Here is a 22,837-nt window from a genome sequence, read left to right as displayed (position 1 = left end):
TTTCTTTTGCTCCTTGCCCTTCCAATTTCCTTTCCTCCTTGGTCTCTTATTTTACCTCTTTGCTCATCTTGCTCATTGTGGGTCTAACTCTCCTTTTTAATTATAATTGTTTAAAATTAGGATATATTCATTATATGGGGTGATCCATAGTGACAATTCTAATTAGACTTATATTGTATATTAGTTACATCGCCCCATCATCTCTTCCCCTCAACCTCCTCCCCACCTCACTTAAAGGAATTGAAAGAGGTTTCTTAGTTCTGTTTCATATATGTATATGAAGTCCATCAACCATATTCCCTCACCTTCATTTCCTTTGTTCACCCTCTCCCCTTCCACTAGTACCCCCACACTCACACTGTACCTATTTTATAGTCCCATCTTTCATTCTTAATATTTAAGTTGATGTTCAAAGGGGTGTCTCAATGTATCCCCACTGTGGGTGTGCTTTACTTTGGTTCATTCAACCCCTTCCATTACTCTCCCTTACCTCTTCTCTCCTACCCCCCGATTTTCAGTACACATCCTCATATCCTCTACCTTCACATCTGGTGGTATGGAGATCACTGTTGCTCTAGCATTCTCTTTTCCTTTCCCGCTTTCCCTGAGTTCTGTAGAGTAGTTTCACTGTTACAGACATGTTCTACATATGCATTTGTATATGACCATACTTGCTTTTGTGTATATGTTTATCTTTTGGATGTATCTTCCATGTATGAGCTAACTCTCCTTTAAAAGAAATGTATATACCTTTCTGCAAGTCCCATGCCTCTTATTCTCAACCCTCTGAAGGTGTCAGGTGGATCTTAGGAACTTAACTTCACCATACTATCCTTATATGGCAACAGGGCTACAGGGACTACATGCCCCTTGCATTGAAAAAGCCTTTTCGGAATGCAGGATTGGGGAGCCACTGAAAGGAGAGTGATGAGGACTTTGGTGATTGTCAAATGCAAGGATGGCAAATGTAAGCCAAGGGCACAGAAGGGGGTGGGACATTGTTATTACATGACCTGGAATTTGGGCACATTTATGTTGGGGAGATTTCATTCTGATCATGGAGGATGGCTTCATTTGACCCTCTCCTCTATTTTTGTTGTTCACATGAATTCAATCTTCCCCTCAGAGCTGTGCTGCCGTAGCCTGAAAGAGAGGAATCTTCTCAGATGTCTTGGGAAAAACAAACAACATTCTTGTATTATGGAAAATCATGTGAGGGTTGACATCTGTCTGCTCCATGAATTGGCTCAGAAACTCTTCTCTGTTTTGTTCACCAAATTCTCTTCACTATCTCTCCCTCATGCTGCCTGTCCCACCTTCCTCTCTCTCTGATCTCTGGTGCTGCTGTTCATTGCCTCAGTCTTGCTTTTCCTTATCCCTTCCCCAAGTGCTTCCTGTTCTCCTCCTGGCCAGTTTCTTCTTGTCATTCTGGTCTCAACTCAGATGCTACCTCCTTGGGGTCACCTTCTCTGTTTCAGTTATTCTTAACATTCTTGGGGGGGGATGGAGATGACTTGAAGATATTTGAAAGAAGATGCATACACATATGAAAGTTTTCATTTCCTTCAATTTTGGGGTGATCGCTGACTCCCTAAAGTCCCTCCCTGAACTTTCCATGCATCTGTACCCCCGGTCAGTCTTCAAGAGAGCCCGTATCCCTTGCTGCACCTTACCACGTTAGTGTGCATTAATTTTCTTTTTAACCCTATTACTAGCTGAAATTAGGTTGTTTATTCATTTGCTTATTTACTATCAAGATTCCAGTCAAGAATACCTCCATTACCATAGCAACCAAAGGCCACAAGAAGCACTTCCGGGATGAAATACATCCAGTGTCATGGAAATGTTGAGCTTAGACTTTTGCTTATTACTTTTCTATGCTCTGGTGGTGGAGGTGGCCTTGGCCTGAAGCAGTTTGGGAACTCACAATGCTATACCTGGAGGTTTCCATTTGTAACCCAACCCTGCCCTGCCCATGGTCTCCCCTTCTATTTGCTCCTTGTCTATTTTGATAGAAATCAATATTTCTCCTCATCTTGCCTCTGCATTTAGAAACGTGAGCCAACTCTCCAGCCTCCCTGCTCCATTGACACACAGCAGTTACTGTTTTTGGGAAGTTGATCCTCAGGGTTGAAAACAGTTAGGAGAATGTTTTCCTACTAAGTGATTGGATCCCTTTGCTGAGACCCTCTCATTCCACCCCCCAATCTGGGGATGTGAGGGGCTCCACAGTCCCTCCAACAATGACATTTTGCTTTATCGCCTTGGAGAGAAAGAGAAACAAGGAACAGGCACAGGCAGTAGGAGCAACTAACCCAAGTCACCTCTTCAAACAGCACAAAGAAATGAGCCAGGAGCCGATAATGGGCTTTGTATTCTGACAAGTGCAAGGCCCTCTTCAGCCGTTTGCCTTGAAAATTGGAAAAACGAATATAGCAGTTGAAGATCTGGAGTTTTCATTCTGCTTTTTAAGTGAGAAGGGAGATGCTTCACAGCATTAACCTTACTGCTGAGCATTTATTTGTGCCAAAGATGTGAGGTTATAGCCTGCAGGATGATATTCTGTGAGATGAATTTTCTCTTCTCTTGTGTTCAAGAATAAGACATCCATTTGCGATTCCTGTAGGATAGTAAACCACTTTCTGCAAGTGAGTAGAAATCATGGTCAGTAGAATGCAGAATTAAAGTGATGCTGCTGACATGTGACACAGTAGCAAGAACAAAGGCTGCCCCTCTTGAGTCACGAGCCGCCTGCACTGACTCAAGGTGTACCCCAAGGCCCTTTTTTTGCCAATGTTGGCCTAGAGCTAGGGGTCTTCACCAAGCTCTGGAGAGGGGCAGAGTTAGGTTTCTCTTTGACAAAGTTTTTGAGTAGCTTTGCAGAAATAAATCACCATTTACTCTGTCTCCTTGTTTTCCCATCTGCAACACAGGACAGAGGCACCCCCTTGCACAGGAGAGATTTGAAATGGAAAAGCCTCAACTTTTAGGGAAAGTGAAGTAAAATTCCTTTCTTAAAAGTATGAGTCTATCACCATTATTTGTTGCAGGAAGAAGCAGTTTGGAAGCAAGATTGGAAAGGAGATAGTTTAGAGCCTGAGCGTGGCTCACCTTGTATGTCATGTGACGTACTGACTGAATTACTTAGTCACCAATGGTCTCTCATTCTCGGATTTGTCCAGGGTTCATTTTTCTCTGGGAAAGGCAGTTTGCATGATTATGTGGAGTCCTGTTTGGCCTGATTTATTAGTCTTGGTTGATGTAAAGTTAACCTTTGCGTGAAATCAGGAGCGATTTATAACCTGCTCCATCAGCAAATACCCGGAACCTCACTCACAGAAAATGAGTTAGTTGGTCCCGTTCCTTGCCTCTGGTTGAAGGAGCTACAGTAGGGAAAGTTATTTTCACCAGACATCTTCTTAACTTCAGGGACTGAGAAGACTACATTGGCCTGTTTCTTACCATTGATGGTGCACAGAAATAGGGCACAAACAGTTTGCAGTTAACTGCTGATAATGACACTGGCCTTTTCTGCTGAGTGAATAGAATCTCTGTTTCCTGTTCAACCTTCACATAAGAACATCAGCACATGAGCTTCCAGACACATAAATTCCTCCTTTCACTCTACTCTGTAAGCTCGCTTATTCTCTGGGAAGCCCTCCTAAGAATCACGCTCATGACTTGAAATCACATTTATTTTAACAATTAGAACATTTAATGATTCAGAGTTGGAGTCTGGGGCCAGGTGACCAAGATTCAGCTGTTTCTCTGCCTTGGGGACATTTCTTCTCCTTGGGACATGGTTTCTTTATCTTCAAACAAAGTTAATAATAGTACCTGGCAGGAGGCTGTTGGGAGTATCAAATATGCCACCTCCCATGATGCACTGAGTGTAGAGCCTCATTAAGAAATGCCAGTTATTTGCTTTTTTCTGTTTTCCTTTTAATGAGGATACTGGCATCTTAGAAACTTCAGGTTGTTTTTTAAAACAAAACAAAATATCCTGAAGTTTTCAAAAATCTACGTTATAAATTCTGTTACTTCCCTGCACTTGACCTTTCTGGGAAGGGATAGATGGAAAACAAAGTCTACATTAATGTAGTCAAGACTCCATTCCTAGGCAGCAATTAGCACCTATTTTCCCTCAACCCTGTGTTTTTAATCTAGGCAGAGATCATGGGTACCTGTAAAGTACCAAACCTCTACCAGAATCTAGATTCAGCAGTGTTACCTCCCTTTGTTGTGACAGGAATGGACCAACACGTTAAGTCTTCCATGTTGACCTGAGGGGGAAAAGAAGCGTGAGTTACAGGACCTGCACATCACTCAAGTTAACATGGTTCTGGTTCTGGGAACCTGGGCTGCATTGCATCAAAACTGGATCAAAGAGGGATCTGTGTTATTATGGAAAGAACTCGGGGTGGGATGCAGATCCAATCATGCCTTCGTTTCTGTCTAACAGTGTCAGTCTGGGGAGTTATTTGGCATCTTTGATCCTTAGTTGCCTCTTCTACAAAATGGAGACAATAATGGTTTCTTTAGAATGTTATTGTGAAAACGAGAAGAAACAAACTTGAAGTATAGGCAAATAGGGTCTGGTATATAAAGGTTGCTCTTTTAATTTTTAACAGACACATAAAAATTGTACATAACGTATCTGTGATGTTTTAATACATGTGATATTCAAATCAAGTGTTCCACAAACATGGTTTGTTCTTGATAAAAACGTGTGTGTGTGTGTGTGTGTAAGAGAGAGAGAGAGAGAGAAAGTGAGAGAGGTGATCAGATAACCATCAGTAGGGGGTCTTGGAAGGGTTAGAGGGAGGCTTCTTGTGATATTCTGAATCTTGATTTGGAAAGTAGTTACATGGATGTGTTCAAATTTTAAAAATGGTTGAGTAGTATACCATGTTGGCTTGTCTACTGTTGTTATATATTAAAATGTTGCTAAAAATGTATGACTATGAGTTATCTCACAGGCACAAATACACATGTATTAGTGTGGACCTCATTCTTTCAGAGTCCAGGAGTGACCCGATGCCACAGCTCAGCTTCTCCTTCCTTCCACTGTTGATTCTTAACCCTGACGTCAGATATGATTTTGGCCTCTGTTTCTTTGGGGCCTGCTGTTCTATTGCTGCTGTTGGGTGGTAGGCTGGTGTGGTGGGAGCCATATGGACTTTGGGGGCAGGGAGGGCTGGGTTTGAATCCTGTGTCTAGTTTTCATAAGCCATAGATTTCTCACTTATGGCTTGGTTGCTGTGAGGATTAGAGGCAATTCAGGTCAACCATTTACCTCAGTGCTAGACAAGTTCAAATATTAGCTACACAGTCTTTACATTGATTTCTTGGGTAGAAACCATCCCTGATCCCTTGTTCCCAACCTGGAAATCTGTTGTCTGCTGGAGAGTGGCCTCTTGATATTTGTTGAATTGATTTCATGCTTGAGATTTTTCCCCTTTTAGAATAGGTGCATCTATTTGGTAAACCAGATAGAACTATTTAAGGCCTTTTCTTCTGACTTGGAATAAGCAGAGTAAACATTTCATGTGAGTGAGTACTTCCCTATCTTTCTTTGCTTTTACTTAAGCCAATATACAGAACCTGAACATCTAATAATTTTCTTTTATTGAGGGCATTGATTTTATTTTCTTAGCTTAGCTTAAAGAAGAGATGACTAGATGTTTTTAGTTTGCCACTTTAAAAATATATGTTGACATATTTATTTGCTCTCTAACATCCTCATCTACTTTACTGCATTTGAGTAGGAATAAATCGGCTGTTACCAGGTAGCTACTATTTTTTGTAGATAGGTGGGAATTCCACATCTGTGCCACATGACATACAAAGAAAACCATTATTTTAGCCGTTCTCTCTCTCTCTCTCTCTCTCTCTCTCTCTCTCTCTCTCTCTCTCTCCCTGTCTCCCCACTCCTTCTCCTTTTCTGTTTCTGAGTTATAGGTAGAAGTGAATAGGTTTTGGTATGCACCTATAGCATGAATATTTTTTTGAAAAGGAAGAAGGATGAAATCTCTGGGTCATTTATATTAGTTCATTGCCCAGAATCATTTAGAGACTGTTTTCTCATCACTGGTAAGCTGGTTGAGGTAACTGGTTTGCTCTGTAGTAGCAAACATCTATACCCACAGACATCAAATTATGAGCCCAGTACAAAGCGAGTCCCCAGTTCAAGGTTTCTAGGTAGGATCTGCAGACCACCTCCAAAGACAACACCATGTGTGCTGGTCTTGATGCAGATTTCTGAGCATCACATCCAGAGATTATGATTCAGTGAAGATGGAGTGAAACCCAGGACCATGCCTGTTAAAAGCTCTTTAGGGTGAATCTGATGCCCACCAACTTAGTACTGCAAGTGTGAAGGATGGGTAATCCCCATGTGAAGGTGTGGTGTTTATGGGAAAAGGAGAATGATAGATAGATCATAAAGGATATAAAATTATCAATGAGACACTGGTTTCCTTTCTTTTGGTTATTATAATAATGCACACATGTTAAAAATGGAAAAATACTACAAAATAAAGTAGAAAACATTTGCCTTTAATTCGACCAGTATCCTAAGTTTTTCAGTGTTATTTTTCTTTTGCCTACTTTCTTTTTTAAATTTCAAAATTGTTAAGAGAGTACATTTCAAATGTTCCCATCACAAGTAAATGTACTGTTTACCTCATCACTCCATGTTGTACACATATCATCCTATCACGTTGTATCCCATGAGTACATATGAGTATCCTTTAAGATTGTCTTCTGCATACATTTTGTACCTTTTATTTACCTAACAGTATAGCTTCAACATTTCCAAAGATATTAAGATGCTCCATATGCACTTCTTTTTGATTGTAAAATGTTCCCTATTCTTGGTTGTAGAATATTCTACCAGATGCACTTCCTTTCTTCTTAGTGTGTCTTAGTATCCATCTACATCTACAATGCTGTAGATGGATTTTGCTTCTTGTTTCCTTTAAAGTTATTATCTCAGTCAAGTGATAAAGAATTCTCCATTTACCAAAACTCACATGATTGCAATTGTGTATGGTTTTCACTAGATAACAGTATTTTCATTTAAAAACACAGACTAATCCACATCACTGCCTGCTGATGAAGGCAGACAGACCTGAAGGATGCGTTGTAGCTTCCTCCCATTTCTTATGGGGAGCTGCATAGAAATGAACATATAAATCCTTGGACTCCATAGTTGGTTGCTTTTTCTAACACTGTCAGGTTTATTCTTTTTTAAAAAAATTATTAGCATATCATAGTTGCAGGTCTTTTTTTTTTTGGCAGTACTGGGATTTGAACTCAGGGCCTTGAGCTTGCTAGGCAGGTGCTGTACCACAGGAGCTACTCCACCAGTAAGCATGTGATAGTTGTATAGGGGATACGCTGTGTTTATTAATATATGGCTTACAGTGTATCTTAGCTGTATGTACCTCTCCATTGTTCTCCCTCTTCTCCCTTCTTCCCCTTCTTAGAACAATTTCCTCAAGTTTCATTCTTTTCTTTTCACATATGGATATAAAATGCATCCACCATATTTACCCTCATTCCCCCTTTCCTTGTGCTCACCGGCCTCCCACTGGTATCCACACCCAGAAAAGACCTATTTTTCCCTTCTGCCCTTCAATTTTTAAGTGTATATTGATAGTCCAAGAGGGTTTCACCTTGGTACTTCAAGACTGTATATATCATGCCCTAAGCAAATTAACTCCCTTCCCCTGTTACTTACTCATTCTCCATCACCATGCTCCCCTAATGTTCAACAGCTTACAGTACAGTGCATTGTATTGTTTCCATATATAGATGGGCTGCTTCATTTTGGGTTTATTCTTTCTGATGGGAAAAGAATTGATTCTCCTAGGTTTGGGCCCAATTTAACTGAACAACAGCCAGGAGAGTTGGACAAATTGGGCAACTTTTCTCAATAATTGAATTGCAAGCAGAGGCTCATGGAGTGTCAAGTTACTTTTTAGCATGTGTGTGTGAGATGTCATACATGTGTGCTCACATCTGATGTACATGTGAGAGGAGAACATACTGGTTCGTGTAGCTGAAGGGAGTCATGTGAACAACAGACTCATCGGGCAAACCTGGGAGGCATCAGCAGCGGATTAAATGTCATTGAACTTACCCTTCATGATCAAAATACATTATATACATGTATAGAAATGTCACAATGAAACCCCTTTTTATAGTTTATATACACAATAAAAGAATATGATGCAAGTAAAAAAAAATAAAATGTTGGAGGTAGCAAAGCCAACAAACTCATGGGTACTGTCACATCCCCACGAACCCCGCAATGAGTGTGTGGGTAAAAGCCCAACAGCAGTGATCCCCAAGTGGTATCAGAAACTGTGTGTGAGAAAGTAGGAGAGACAGAATTACCTGTGATGATGTGGAGAACTTTAGACACTCAAAATCGCCATTGAACTCCACGGGGGTGTGAGACAGACCATTTGAAGGACAGAGCAGATGTTGGGAGTCGCTGTCTTTAATTTAAGAACAAGAGCAAGCAAATCAGAGAACTGAAGACCTGGGAGTGGGCAAGGGTGTGGAGTCCATGAACTCTCGAATTTACAATCCTTTGTATGACCCCAGGACAGGGGAAAATAAAAGAAGAGCTTAGAGAGGGGAATGAGAGGAGAAGGAAAGTTACTAATTTCAGTACTGTTACTGGCAAGGGACAGTAGAAACAGCCCAACACAGTAAGACAGTCACACAGTGTGTGCATTTCCTAAGTCCACCGTATCCAAGTGTGTGTTGGAAACAGAGTGACTTAAATAATGGAAATTTGTTGCTCCAGAGTTCAGGAGCCTTAACTTGAGAACAAGGTGCTGGCAGGGTTTGTTCTTTCTGGACTGGCATGAGAATCTGTCCTCAGCCTCTCTCTTAGCTTCTGGTGAATTGGGGTTTTGTTTTTTTTTTGGTAAACTTTGGGTTGTGAATTATCACCTCCATCTCAGCCTTCATCTTTGCATGGAGAAATTCCTGTGAGAATGTCTATCTCAAAATAAGGACAGTGGTTATCTTGGGTTACACTAATCCTATAATGACCTCATCTCAACCTGGTTACCTCTGTAAAGATCTATCTCAAAATAAAGTCACATCCTGAGGTAATGGGCTTAAGACATCAACATCTACGTTAGGAGGGGAAAAATTCAACTCATAACAGGTAGTATGTAAAAATAACCATCATAATACAAGCATAGATCTTTTTATGTGTGAAAATAAAAGGACGTAATAGTGAAAGAGTCTCTCTCTCTCTCTCAAACATGCACACACACACACACACACACACACACACACACACAAACAAAATAATGGCTGCCTGTGGAAGGCAGGAAGGAATGGTAGAAGGAATAGAAGCTAGATTTCTTTAAAGACATGCTATTTTATACATTTAAATCTACAACTATATATTTTACCCAATTATGAGAAATAAAATTAAAAAACAAATTCTAAATACTGAGAGTAAAATAAAACAAATAAGCCTAATTTTTGCAATAGTCCCATTCCCAGTGACTTCACAACAGAACACTGTACCTACCTTGTGGTAACACCAGGAGGGACAGACAAATGACAAGCAATCATTATCCATTTTCAGAACTGTAGAGGACAGAAATGACATTGCTCTTCTGAAACTCGTATGTGTACAGCATAAGATCATTACATTGATGACATTGAAATGACATTGTCATGAGCGGAGAGAAGGAGGTCTGTGAAGCTGCGTTCTGAACTTGAATCAATGTGCTACAGTACAAAAGGGCGATTAGAGTCAACAACACTTTATTATACATTTCAAAATAACCAGAGAATGGTTCGAGGTTCCCACACACAGAGACAACAATATTCTGGATATGGAAACAGTGATTACCCTGACTTGATCATTATGTACAAATATATATATTACACATATATCGGGTTATCATTCTACACCCACCAATAAGTATACATAATATATATATCCATTGAAAAAAAAAGATTGAAAACATCAGTGAGATTACCTAGCTTAGAGGATTTTGAATGTTCATAGCGTGAAGAAATGGCAAGTGTTTGAGGTGATGGATATACTCATTAATTACTCTGAATTGATTATTAAACCATGTGTATTTTTATAGGGCATGGCACCAGGCACAGTGGCTTACAGCTGTAATCCCAGCTACACAGGTGACAGAGATAGGAGGGTTGCAGTTCAAGGCCAGCCCAGGCAAACAAGCTGGGTGTGGTGTTACACATCTGTCATCCCAGCTATGGGGGAGGTGTAGTTAGGAGGATCATGGTCCAAGGCCAGCCCTGGGCAAAAGCACAAGACCCAATCTGAAAAATAACAAAAGCAAAAAGGATTGGTGCATGGCTCAAGTAGTAGAGCACCTGCCTAGCAAGAGTGAGGCTCTGAGATAAAAAATCCACTACTATCCTCCAAAAGAAATAATGCATAAATATGTACAAAGTGTGTGCCAGTTGAAGCTAAGAAAGTTTCAGTAAGGACTCTGCATGTGTTTTAACTTAAGAATACATATTCCCTAGAACAGTGATGAACCGCGGTAGCAGTAAAGACCACTCACACTCAGATTTTGGGTTTTAAAAACTACTTCCCACTAAAAGACACTGTTAAGAAAATGGCTGATTCTCATTGTGGGGCCAGAAATGTGCTAGGTCAGATTTCTCAGGGTCTGGGAAGAGAACAAAAAGCTAAGTACTTACCAAAAAGTACAGGTCATGTACTAGTATCAACTCAAAATGGATCAAGGACCTTAATATCAGACCTGAAACTCTAAAGTTAGTACAGGAAAGAGCAGGGGATACTCTGGAAGCAATAGGTATAGGAAATGACTTCCTTAATAGAACCCAGCAGCTCAACAACTAAGAGAAAAAGGATGGACAAATGGGACTATATAAAATTTAAAAAGCTTCTGCACAACCAAATAAATGGTCTCTAAACTGAAGAGAACACCCACAGAGTGGGAGAAAATATTTGCTAGCTATACATCAGACAAAGGACTGATAACCAGAATATACAGGGAATTCAAAAAACTAAACTCCCCCCAAATCAACAAATCAATAAAGAAATGAGCTACTGAACTAAACAGAGCTTTCTCAAAAGAAGAAATTCAAAAGGCCAAAAAACACATGAAAAATGCTCACCATCCCTGGCCATAAAATGAAATGCAAATCAAAACCAGACTAAGATTCCACCTCACTCCTGTTAGAATAGCCATCATCAAAAACGCCACCAACAACAAATGTTGGTGAGGATGTGGGGAAAAAGGAACCCCCATACACTGCTGGTGGGAATGCAAGCTGGTGCAACCACTCTGGAAAGCAATATGGAGGCTTCTTAAAAATCTAAACATAGACCTGCCATATGATCCAGCGATCCCACTCCTGGGGATATACCCAAAGGAATGTGACACAGGTTACTCCAGAGGCACCTGCACACCCATGTTTTTTGCAGCACTATTCACAATAGCCAAGTTATGGAAACAGCCAAGATGCCCCACTACTGATAAGTGGATTAAGAACATGTAGTATCTATACACAATGGAATTTTACTCGGCCATGAAATCTTATCATTCGCAAGTAAATGGATGGAACTGGAGAACATCATCTTAAGTGAAGTTAGGCAGGCTCAGAAGATCAAAAATCATATGTTCTCCCTCATATGCAGACTTTAGACCTAAAACAAATGCAGTAATGTTACTGGACATGGGTCACACGCTAAGGGGAGAACATACAGGAGGAATAGGGAAAGGAAGGAAACCCAAAACTTTAAAGTGTTTGATGTGTCCACTGCAGAGGAGCTAATATAGTAACCTTAAAACGACAGAGCTCAATATGGGAAAGTGTCCGGGAAGTAGTGAAGAGGTCAGGTAGAGATGAATCAATTCGGGTTGTAATACACTTGTGCATGGAAGCAATTGCTAGGAATCTGTCTGTATAGCTGTCCTTATCTCAGCTAGCAAAAACGCTTTGTCTTTCTTATTCTTGCTTATGTCTACTCTTCAACAAAATTGGAGAAAAGGGTAGAACAGGTTCTGCCTGGAAGTGAGGTGGGTGGGGGGAGAGAGAGAGGGCGGGGGACAGGGGGGAGAAATGACCCAAGCAGTGTACGCACATGTGAATATATGAATAAAGAAAAAAAAAAGTACAGGTTAAAAAGGTCTCAGAAGTCAACCTGAAAAGTACCAACTGGCTAAGAATGGGACACTCAGCATCAAGAAAGATGCTACCCTCACAAGAGCCTGCAACAAAAAAAGGCATGAGTTTATAATAATGCATTCATGTATTTGTAATAAAATAAAAAGACAAGCCGTCAGTAACCTTTGGGGATGCCAGGGGAGCAACTCATTATTTTGAAAGATCTAGCTAAGGGGAGAGTCAAGCATCAATTCTGCTTGGTTCTGCTGTTTCTCCGGCTGACCAAATAGTCGAGAAGGGAAAGTTTCTCTTTCTGGCTCTGTTCCAGGTAATAAATGAAGAAGTAGTAATAGACTTGCAATATCTCTGCTGTGCAGACTCTAATGCATTGATGGAACCAGGCAATGATTACCAATGCCTGCTAAGGCTGCAAACAAGAGGCCACTAGAAACTCTAATTCTCTAAGGAGAGCAAACGCCCCACCCGCGCAGTGCTCTTGGGACAGTGTGTGGAGTCTGCCTCTAGATTGAAGTACCAATTTTTAACACAAATGGTAAGGGGACAAGCCTGTTATATAACATTATAGGAATGTCCCCTGCAGTGTCCAGAATTTGGGAAACTGTAACAAAAGACCCATCCCCAAATGCAATGAGATAAAAAACAGGTATGGGGGGGGATTTATACATTAAGAAAGAGTAAAGAGTCATCGCAATCAATCATATGTGGACATTTTAATTTCAAGAAATAAAATGTTTTTGAGCAGATAGAACAATCAGGGAAATATGGACACCAACCAGACACTTGATAATGTTAGCATATTTTTAAATTGTGAGTGTGGTAATATTTGACCCGGGGAGTCCTTGACTTTTAGAGGCTCATACTGAAATATCTACTGATGAAATGATACCACGTCTGGGGTTTAGCTTCAAAACAACCCAGGAAAGGAGACCATTGCTAAGAGGGTGGAGAGAGCAATATTGGTCATGATTTGAAAACTGAGGAAACTGGATAATGTGTACATGGAGGTGTCATTTCCCCTAATGGTGGAATTGAAAAGAGTATAGTGACCTAAGTTTATGTAGATATTGCTACAAATGATCTAAGCCTTGCAGGAGGTAAAACTCCAGCAGCCCAATTACTCTCAGATATGACTAGAGGCTCTGAGCAGAGCACAACAAGCCCGTTGAGATTACAGAAGGGCTCCCGTCAAGTCAGGAAGTTAACAACAAACAGCCCAGCTTGCATAAAATCTGAAAGATTTTTATTCTGATGCCAGCTTGTGCATTTTTCGTCTTACTGTTCTTTCAGTGATGGTGGGTGCCCTGCAGTCACAGTACTGGGAGCTTTTAAGTCTGGAGCCAACTTCTTTTCTTCCTGAGCTGTGGGGCTCAGGAAATATGGGGTGAAGCATTCCTTAGTTTTGAAGGTGGAATTTTCCAGTATCACCAGAATGAGCCTTGGCTTCATTTCTGTTATATTATATATATTTAAAATCTGTCATATATATTTCTTATGTAATATTTATCTTAGGTACCTATGCTATACTTTTATCATATTTGTATATATCATATAGAAGGAATTTCATATGGTACCTTATTTATATCTAGGGCTTTCCAGTTCCCAAGTATTTCCCAATATATTCCTCCATTCAGTGAATATTTATTAAATACTTACATAGCATTTAATAATGCCATTATTAAAGGCATGTATGAAAGACCAGATTCTAATTGACATACCAGTGTTGTCAGACATCAATACGCAAATGGAAAAAACCAATTACAGGTTTTGAAAAGGGCTACAGAGAATGCTGTGATTATGACCAGTGGACCAAGGCCCTGTCCTAGACACAGAGACTTCTCAGAGCAGGTGGCATTAAGCGGAATCCTGTAGGATGTGAAGGAGCTAAGGGAAGTCTTCCAGGTACCAGGAACAGCCATGCAAAGATGCTGAGGCGGGAAGAAGCTGATTGCCATGTGGACAATGTCACAGGCAACTGTGGTCAGAGTATAGTGAGTAAGAGGAACTTTGGCCCAAGGGATAGGATCAAATTTTGTCTTCAGATAACCACGTGGCTCTGTTCTCATTGCTCCTCCTGTTTCACAGGTGGGAGAACTTAGGTAGCCTCTTGTGACATTGCTGGTAAGTCATGGAACAAAACCTTGAATCCCTTTCACCACGATTCAGATCTGGAGTTCCTCCTCAGCAGAAGAATAAACCTGTTACAGTCTTAGTCTCATCTCATTTTACTTTTCTCACAACCAGAGAGGTCAGTTAAAGCTGTGTCTGGTGTGACCAGGGTTGGGGACTAGTGTGGTAAGAGAGACAAGATGCCACATGCTTCTCAAAGTGACATCAGGATTTCTTCATGGGTTTTGCTGTGGGAGGGAGATATGTGGGCACAAGTCTGAGTGTCTTCAAAGTGCCTGTGGGTACATAGCAGGACCTACTGTCGCATCCATCTGCTGCTCTCCCTCTGTCTCGCTGAGTAACCTGTCATTTGAGATGATGGACCAGAGACACGTTAAGTCATCAGAACAGGCTCTGTTAAGGCATCACTGTGGTTCCGGTGGCACATCTGCTCTGAATACAGTACCTTTCTTCTTCTGAGAGGTGCCAACTGTTGATTCCTTGCTTGTCATTCTTCAAAGGGAAACAGAACGAAAATCTTTCATGATGAACTTGACCCAGGTCATGCAATGGGATAAATTTGATCTTATCATTGAGGGGAGATCCCTTGCTTTATGGAGGGAGAGGAGGAGGAGTTGGAGGAAGGGAGAAGGAGGAGGAGGAGAAGGAGGACAAAATGTAGGAGTGAGAGGAGTTGGAAGATGGGGAGAAGGAAAAGGAAGACAGATGAAGGAGAGGGAAGAGGAGAAGGGGGAGGAGGAAGAATTGCAGGGGGAGGAGGAAGAGGAAGAGAGGAGAAAGAGGACCATGACTATTATGGATCAGAAAATACATTGAGCATCTAGCAAAGCAAGGAGTTACCATCACCCTTCACAAAGAGCAAACTGAGACTGCAGGAAGTAAAGGGACTTGGCCACGTCCATACAGATGGAGAGGCTGCACCAGGCCTCTGTACCCCATGTTCTGGACCCCTGAAAAGTGAGCAGCCTTGCTTTCTAGCCCAAACCACACACAACTCTACCTAGCACTGAACGCCGACAACTCACTGCCTTTCCTTTGTTATCAACTTGGCCTTTGCTGCTTTGTGGGATTTAGAACTGTAACATTCCAGTACCTCATTTTGCCTATAAGAAAAGGCCCAGAGAGCTGAAGAATGTACCATACCCCATCTATGTAACAGCAGCAGAACCAGCCTCCCGGTCCTAACTCCAGGTCTCCTGCCTTCTTCCCAAACCACTGCTGTCTGCTGAACGTCTTTTCCACCTTTGCCTTTGTTGTTAAGCTCCAAGAGCAATCTAATTGAGACTCTCCTTCATCTGCAAATTTGAAAGGATTTTTTTTATTCGATTGGAGTTGAGCTTGAGGCTAAAAGTCTACTTCCCTGGGAAAACCAACTGAATTGAATTGTGTGTGCATGAACACGTGGAGTGGAAGGAGGGGAGTGGGCACATTCGTATGTGTATTAGTTAAGATTCGTGGCAGAGTTGCTTAACCATACGCTGGTGCTCATCGAGTCTGTGTTCAATTCCGGGCTTCAGAGTGGGTGTTTTACTCGATGCTGGACATGTAGCCTATGTACAGAGTACTCATAAAAGACTTAACATAGCATCTGATAGATGGCATGTAATGAAATTATTTTTTATTATACTTATCTCATGTAGGGTGCAAATACGATCTGCATGGTTTTACAGATTAAGAAATTGCGATTTAGAGTGTTAAAAAAAAAAACCAAAAAACTTCCTAAAATTACTCGGCTAGCAAATGACAGATCCAGGATTCAAGCCGAGGTCTTTTCAGTTTGGGGCACCTGTATCTCACATGCTGGCTCCATGTCAAGCGGAGGCCATGTAACAAAATGATTGATTAGAGATTAATGACCAGGATCTGTTAGGAAGGTGGAGAGTTAGCTCTCTTTGCTGATGGGAGTCAGAGCCAAAATTATTTTGGGCTGTCCAATTTCAGGTCTTCTGTGAAGTTCATTTGCAGCGGGGAGCCAAGCGTGGCAGGGCTAGCTGTTTTGTAATTCTACTAATGTAGCAGCCTTTTCCTGATAAGCCTTACTTCCCAGATCTCATTCGTCACCCAGTGCAGTGTCAGACTGGCCACTTGATGGATAGTGGTTTTTCTCTGAGGCATAAATCTACAAGTCCCACCAGCCAAATGGCTTCAGAGGACATGCATCACTTGTGAGGCTCCTCTCAGGCGGGGGCTGCCTGTGATTCCGTTCCTGGAACTGAAGCATTGGCTCCCATTTTCTATCATGCTGTAGGTGACATCAGCTGTGTTGAAAAGGCAGCACAAGCTTGGCACTAAGCAGTTTTGGATGCTGAGCACTCCAGCACACCTGAGATGGTTCAGGATCCTGGAACTTGCATTTTTTCTGTTGGGTTCTAAATGTTGATTTGAAAGAAAGGCTTGGGTTCCACTCTTACTGCTAACAGGAGACTCAGCCTTAGAGAGGAAGGCGCACTTGACTCTGGGGTCTCCTGCTTCGTGACATGAGACCACCTCCTTTGCACTTGTGAGAGAGTTGACTTATATCCACATTTCCCAGAATATGGGATGCATACCACCTCAAGTCCACACCATGGTTTTGGGTGGTTCCCAGCTCCAGCCTTACAGAAGACAGACTCACATGGTAGGCTTGCCATGGTGCCCAAACTAGGTTTAATGGTCTGGTTTGTTTTATTTTTATGATGATTTTTTATTATAAATGACACAGCTTCTCATTTATGTAAGCTATAAAATCTCCCTTAAAATAGCTTAATTGCATTTTAAAAAGTGAGTTGATTTACAGATTAATAATAAGTAATGACAAACATCTGTGACTGAAGTTGAAGATGAACTTCAGCTGTGGACTTGTCTATTTCTCTCTTTAATTCCACGGTATGTTTCGGGGTTCTTTGATTAAGAGATACACATTGTGCTTGATGGATTGACCTTTCTCTCATTATGAAATGTTTTCCTGCGCTGGTGGAGTGGCTCAAGTGGTAGGGCACCTGCCTAGCAAGTATGAGGCCTGGGTTCAAACCACAGTACCACAAAGAAAAAAAAAAAGAGGTGGAAATGTTGCTCTGACGGTCCTCCTTGTCTTGATCCATTTTATCTGATATTAATACAGATGCTCCAGCCTGCCAAGTTCACTGCTTGTGTGGTATATCTTTCTCCATTAATTTACATTCAGTCTGTCTGCATCTTTGCATTTCTTACAGACAGAGAATAGTGGTCTTGCTTTTTTCAAAATTCATTCTGATAGTCTCTGCCTTCTAGGGCACTACCGTTTTTTAGTATGTGCGGTACTGGGAGTTTGAACTCAGGGCTTTGTGCTTGCTAGGCAAGTGTTCTACCTCTTGACTCACTCTGCTAGTCCTTTTTTGCACTGATTATATTTGGGACAGGGTCTTGCTTTTATTCCCAGGCCAGCCTGGACACAATCCTCCATCTGTGCTTCCCTGTGTAGCTAGGATGAATGGCATGCACCACTGTGCCCCGTCATTTGTTGAGATGGTGTCTCTTGGACTGTTTGCTTTGGTTGACCCTGAACCACAGTTCTCCTATATCTGCCTCCCAAGTAGCTAAGATTACAGGCTTGAGCCACTGTGTCCAGCTAGCTCACTACCATTTAATGTGAGTTTGGGTGCATTTCTTTGTTTCACTGGTTTCTTTGTTTCCCTCTATTTTGGATTTCTCTCTATTCCCTTTCCTGCTGTATTAATTTTCTATTGCTGCTGAAATCAGTTACAGTACACTCAGGGGCTGTGGGACCAAGGTGCCCGTTTACTTGCTGTCTGTGAACTGGTGACAGCCTGTGTTCCCAGAGGCTTCCTGCATTCTTTCTCATGCTTTCTCTGTGGGCACTGAAGTGATGGGCCATGCTTTGAGTCTCTGCAATAGCTCTCTGACTCCACCCGGAAAATTCTCTGCCTTCAAGAGCATATGTGATCAGGCTGTTCTCAGGTCTGTAATCTTAATTACCCCTACAAAATCCCCCTTTCCATATAACACAGCCCATTTATGGGTTCTGCTGATAGAGGTGTGGACATCTTTGGAGGCTATTCTGTTCACCACACCTATCTTCTTTTGGAATGTCAGGCTATTTTCCATTTTCATTTATTTATTGGATTTTCAGCTGCTTCTCACATGATCATCTCAGTAGATGCAGAAAAATTACTTGACAAAGTCCAACATCTTTTCATGATAAAAATGCTTAGCAAACTAGGTGTGGAAGGAATGTCACCCTACATAATACAGACCATATATGACACACCTAATAGTATTCTCCATGATGAGAATTGAAAACTTTTACTCTAATCTGAGTTTCTTTGGATTTGATGTATTCAACATCTTTCCTTGTGAGAGTTCATCAGCCTGTAATTCCTTAAGGTCAAGGTCTTTGCCTATGTTATTTGTTATGTCCCCAGTACCTGGCTTCATGCCAGGATCATCAGAGATATTCAATAAGTATCTCTTTAATTGGAATGGTCTTTAAGAAATTCACACAATTCATTAAGGCAGAACCAGAACTGGATTCCAGATTCACTTTGCTTCTAAGTTAATTCTTTCTAAGACTCTCCAGCAGCTAAACAACCGTCAAGGTCTCTTCTGCTTCATAGACTCAGCTTATATCTTTATCTTTCTCAAGAGCACTTTCAAATGTTTTAAAATATAAAGTGAATGTAATAAGACAAAAAGGCTTGTGGATTTTCCTGTGTTGCTCTCTGCTCCAGTCTCCCTAGTGGGTGACTCAGCAAACACTGCTTTATTTCCTGGAATTAACCTTGAAGAAGTAAACCCTGAACTCCAGGACTAAGAAGCAGGTTGTACATTAAATACTAGTTTCTTTATACCCAAACATCACCCATTATTTCCTTCTGGAAAAGAAGGAGAACCTGAATGCTAAATGATTCACCTGGAGGCTCAGGAGGTTGGATCCTGAAAGCTGAGCTCATTCAAACTTTGAATTTGAGCTTTTTTGTGTGTGTTTCAGCTACCCTGATGTTTGGCACAGGACAAGAACCCAATGTCAAGGTTGGCTCTACCTAGAGTGGTGACTTTGAAACTTTAGTGAGCTTAAGAGTCACCTGGAGAGCTGGTTGGAACACCCATCCTGGACCCCACTCCAAAGAGTTCTAATTCAACGGGTCTGGGATGGAATCCAAGAATAGGTTTGTCCGTAAGGCTTCTGTGTGATACTAAGGCAGTTAAGGTTCTAAAGTAGTTTCTCACAAGGGGACTCTTACGGGAGTTTCCTGAATCGTAGCATTCCTAGACTTTAAGACTCACTATATGACAAGGCTGGTGCGTGTGCCTATAATCTCAGCTACTCTGGAGGTGGAGGTAGAGGTAGGAGGCCTGCTTAGGCAAAGTGAGAACAAGACCCTATCTGAAAAACAAACTAAGTTTTGTTTTACCAGTGAAAGGACTAGGGCATGGCTCAAGTGGTAAAGTGTTTGGTTTGCTTGGCAAGTGCAAGGCCCTGACTTCAATGGGCAGCTGCTGAATGGGCTGTCATTCACTGAGCAGGTTTGTGTGGTGGGAATGAGGTCAGTTTTAGTTTTTTGCATTTCACTGGCTTATGAGGTACCATGAACATCTGGTTATTGCATAAAAAGCCCACTGGAATGACTGGACCTAGAGATCAGCATACATAGTTAAATCCATAAAAACCAGATACAATTTCCAACTGAATGATGTAGTAAGGGAGGAACAGTGGACAGGAGACAGAACCTTGAAGGAATAGAAACTCTTTAAGAAGTGAGTGAAGGAAGAGGTGCCTGTAAGAAGGAATGACCCAGAGATATATAGCAGGACAAACAGAAAAGGGTGTTTCAGAAAACAAAGGGGAGTGTTGCAAGGAAAAAAGAGAAGTGGCAGTCAATAGAAGAAAGATTGGGTGACAGCAGGTCCACAGAAGGCCCCCTGGACCTGACTTGCCTGAAGTCCTCCTGGCCATGGAGAGCTGTACTATGCAATAAGATGTGGCCATTGACCACATGTAGCTATGAGCGTTGGAGGTGCAGCTAGTCTGAGCTGAAATGTGGTGTCTGTGGAGTGTGAACTCACACTGGGCTTCAGACAGTATGAAAAGAAGGAAGGTAAAATGGCTCATTGATAACTCTTTCACTGATTACACATTAAAATGAAAATACACTGGAATATTGGGTTGAGTTACATTACTGAAGTTAATTTCAACTTGTTTCTCTTTACTTTTTTTTTTTTTAACATGGTTACTAGAAAGTGTTGTATGACCTGTGTGGCTTGCTTTGTGTTTCTATTGGAAAACCCTGGCAGAGACAGTTTCCATGGGGTGGGGTGGGGATGGCAAGGACCAAGAACACTTGATAGTGAGTTGAGCAGTGAGTGGAAGGTGAGCACATAGGGCCAGAGAGGAGAGGGTGGACTTCCTGCTCTTTGGCAGAATGGGGTAGACCTGTGGTTGCATTGTTAGCTAGGAGAAGAGGCCACGCCACAGAGAGCTTATGTTTTAGGGAGGGAAAGACTCGAACGTGTTAGAGAGGATAAGTGTAAAAGTCACCAGAGGTTAAGTAGTGGTAGATACAGGAGAGAGAAGGAAGGAAGCAAAACGGGGGTTAGAGAGATTATCATTGAACGGGTAGGGGATGAGGGAGATACTCTGGTACCCATCTTCAATCCCTTTGGGCCTCATTTTTTTCTATTGAAAAAATGGGAGTGAGGATTGTGTGGCAATAAGAATGCTTTCCTGTGGTGCTGTCCTGGAGTTTAAATGAGACAACATGAAGACAAACTTTGGATGTTATAAAAATATAGTAAATGTACAAAAGGTTTTCAGCTAAAGTCTAAAAGGCTGCCTTAGCTTAGCTCATTCATAACTCTTAGTCTTTATTGACACAGAAGTGCAGGAAGAATTCACCCCAAACTCAAAATGAGGGACCTGTTCAAATCAGAATCTACTGCCAACATGGACCACGTGTGGCTTTTAAACAATGACGAGCATTGAGTAGCCCTTGTGTCATGGTTCTCAGTAGCTTCATCATCACGTGGGATATAACCAAAATATGAGTCCTACTGAATCAGAAACTCTGGGGCAGGGCCCTTTGGGCTGTTTTAATGAGCCTTTCAAGAGATGATGGCTCAACCTAGAAGTTTAGAACCCTGCCCTTGTGAAATTGGATCACTTCTCTTTTAGTGCAAGGATTCTAAGACCTGGGGACCCCGGTTAAAAATTCAGATGGTGGGCTTAGGAATCTGCAGATTTAAGAGGTCATAAAATTATTCTGATGAGCTACCTGAATATATCCTAAAGCAGGAGTTGGCAAGTGCTTTATGTAAAGGCCTAGACAGTAAATATTCTAGGTTAGTAGAGATAGGTCACATACGATGCTGTTACCACACTAAGGCAGCCACAGACAGAACACTCAGGAAAGAGGATGTCTGTGCTCTGTGTAAAATAGACTTGATCCACGGGTCACAGGTATCCACGCCTGCTTTAGAATCTAAAGATCTCCCTTTGTTGTGGTCCTGGTTTGCCCATCTTCCAATCGTTATAATTTGGGTTCCTATCAGTTATTCTCTATCTATTCATCCATTCTTTATGTGGAGGAAGGACTGGATTTGAGCTCAGGGCCTCGCACTTAGTAAGAAGGTGCTCTGTTGCTTGAACTGTGCCTCTATTTTACTTTGCTCTGCTATTTTAGAGATTGGGGGTCTTGTGAACTATTTGCCTGGTCTGGCCTTGAACAGTGATCTTCCCAATCTCAGCCTCCCAAGTAGCTTGGATTACAGGCATGAACCACTGGTGCCCAGATATCATTCTTTCTTTAATTCAACACTTTTTTACTGGATCCTGGCTATGTGCCAGACTCTGACCAGGCATCAGAGGCTGACTGGTCACTTCCTGGCATAATCCTCACTCTCAAGAAACTTGAGTCTCATCCAGGGGGGTTGGTGGTAGGGAATTACAAAGTAGCATCAAACTCTATTGTGTTTTCTGCTTAAAATGGAGAGGGGGAGTTTACTTGCTTTGCAAAGAGTGCTCTTGCATAGGCCAGCCCCATATGCCTGTGTTCCGTTTCCTGGCCTCTAAGCCTGCCCAACTTTTAATGAAGTTAAGGCAACTTTTGGGAGCATTTCTGGTTCCATCTCACCAGTTGCCTGGAGTTCTTTGCAAATGGTTTACAGAGTTCCTTTCACCCACCACCAGGCTATAGCCATGTATGAGTCAGACCAGACCAGCTGGCTGGTATGGCACACAAGGTTGGGAGAGGAATCTGTTCTCCCTGTTGATATGGAAATGCTGAAACACCATGCAAAGTTTGTTCTGCCAGCATAGGAGTACGCAATGGCTAGGATTTAGTGAGAAAACCTTTGTTTATTAGAAACTTTTGCTTAAAAGGAACTCTAGATTTCAGCATGTTTTGGAGTAGCTTCTTAACATCTGAGCATTCTCAAGTTTACAACCAATTTGGTGCGTTTTTAACTCAGGCAATCAGAAGCACTGACAGTTCCTTCTCACACTCTTGAATTGGGTGTAACACTAACAACAGTGGTGTCATCATGATCGGTAATTGTGAAC

At 41.7% G+C, this 22,837-nt stretch overlaps 1 protein-coding gene across 2 annotated transcripts in view; it reads left to right on the top strand.

Moving 5' to 3' along the window:
- Nucleotides 1-22,837, top strand: part of Grin2a (glutamate ionotropic receptor NMDA type subunit 2A) — a 363,152-nt gene that overhangs the window by 148,620 nt on the left and 191,695 nt on the right. The gene's annotated exons all lie outside the window — the stretch shown is intronic.

This window comes from Castor canadensis, chromosome 17, assembly GCF_047511655.1.
Source record: "Castor canadensis chromosome 17, mCasCan1.hap1v2, whole genome shotgun sequence".
NCBI lineage: Eukaryota > Metazoa > Chordata > Mammalia > Rodentia > Castoridae > Castor > Castor canadensis.
Note: the sequence above shows the minus strand (reverse complement) of the source record. Positions and strands in the feature narration are given on the sequence as shown.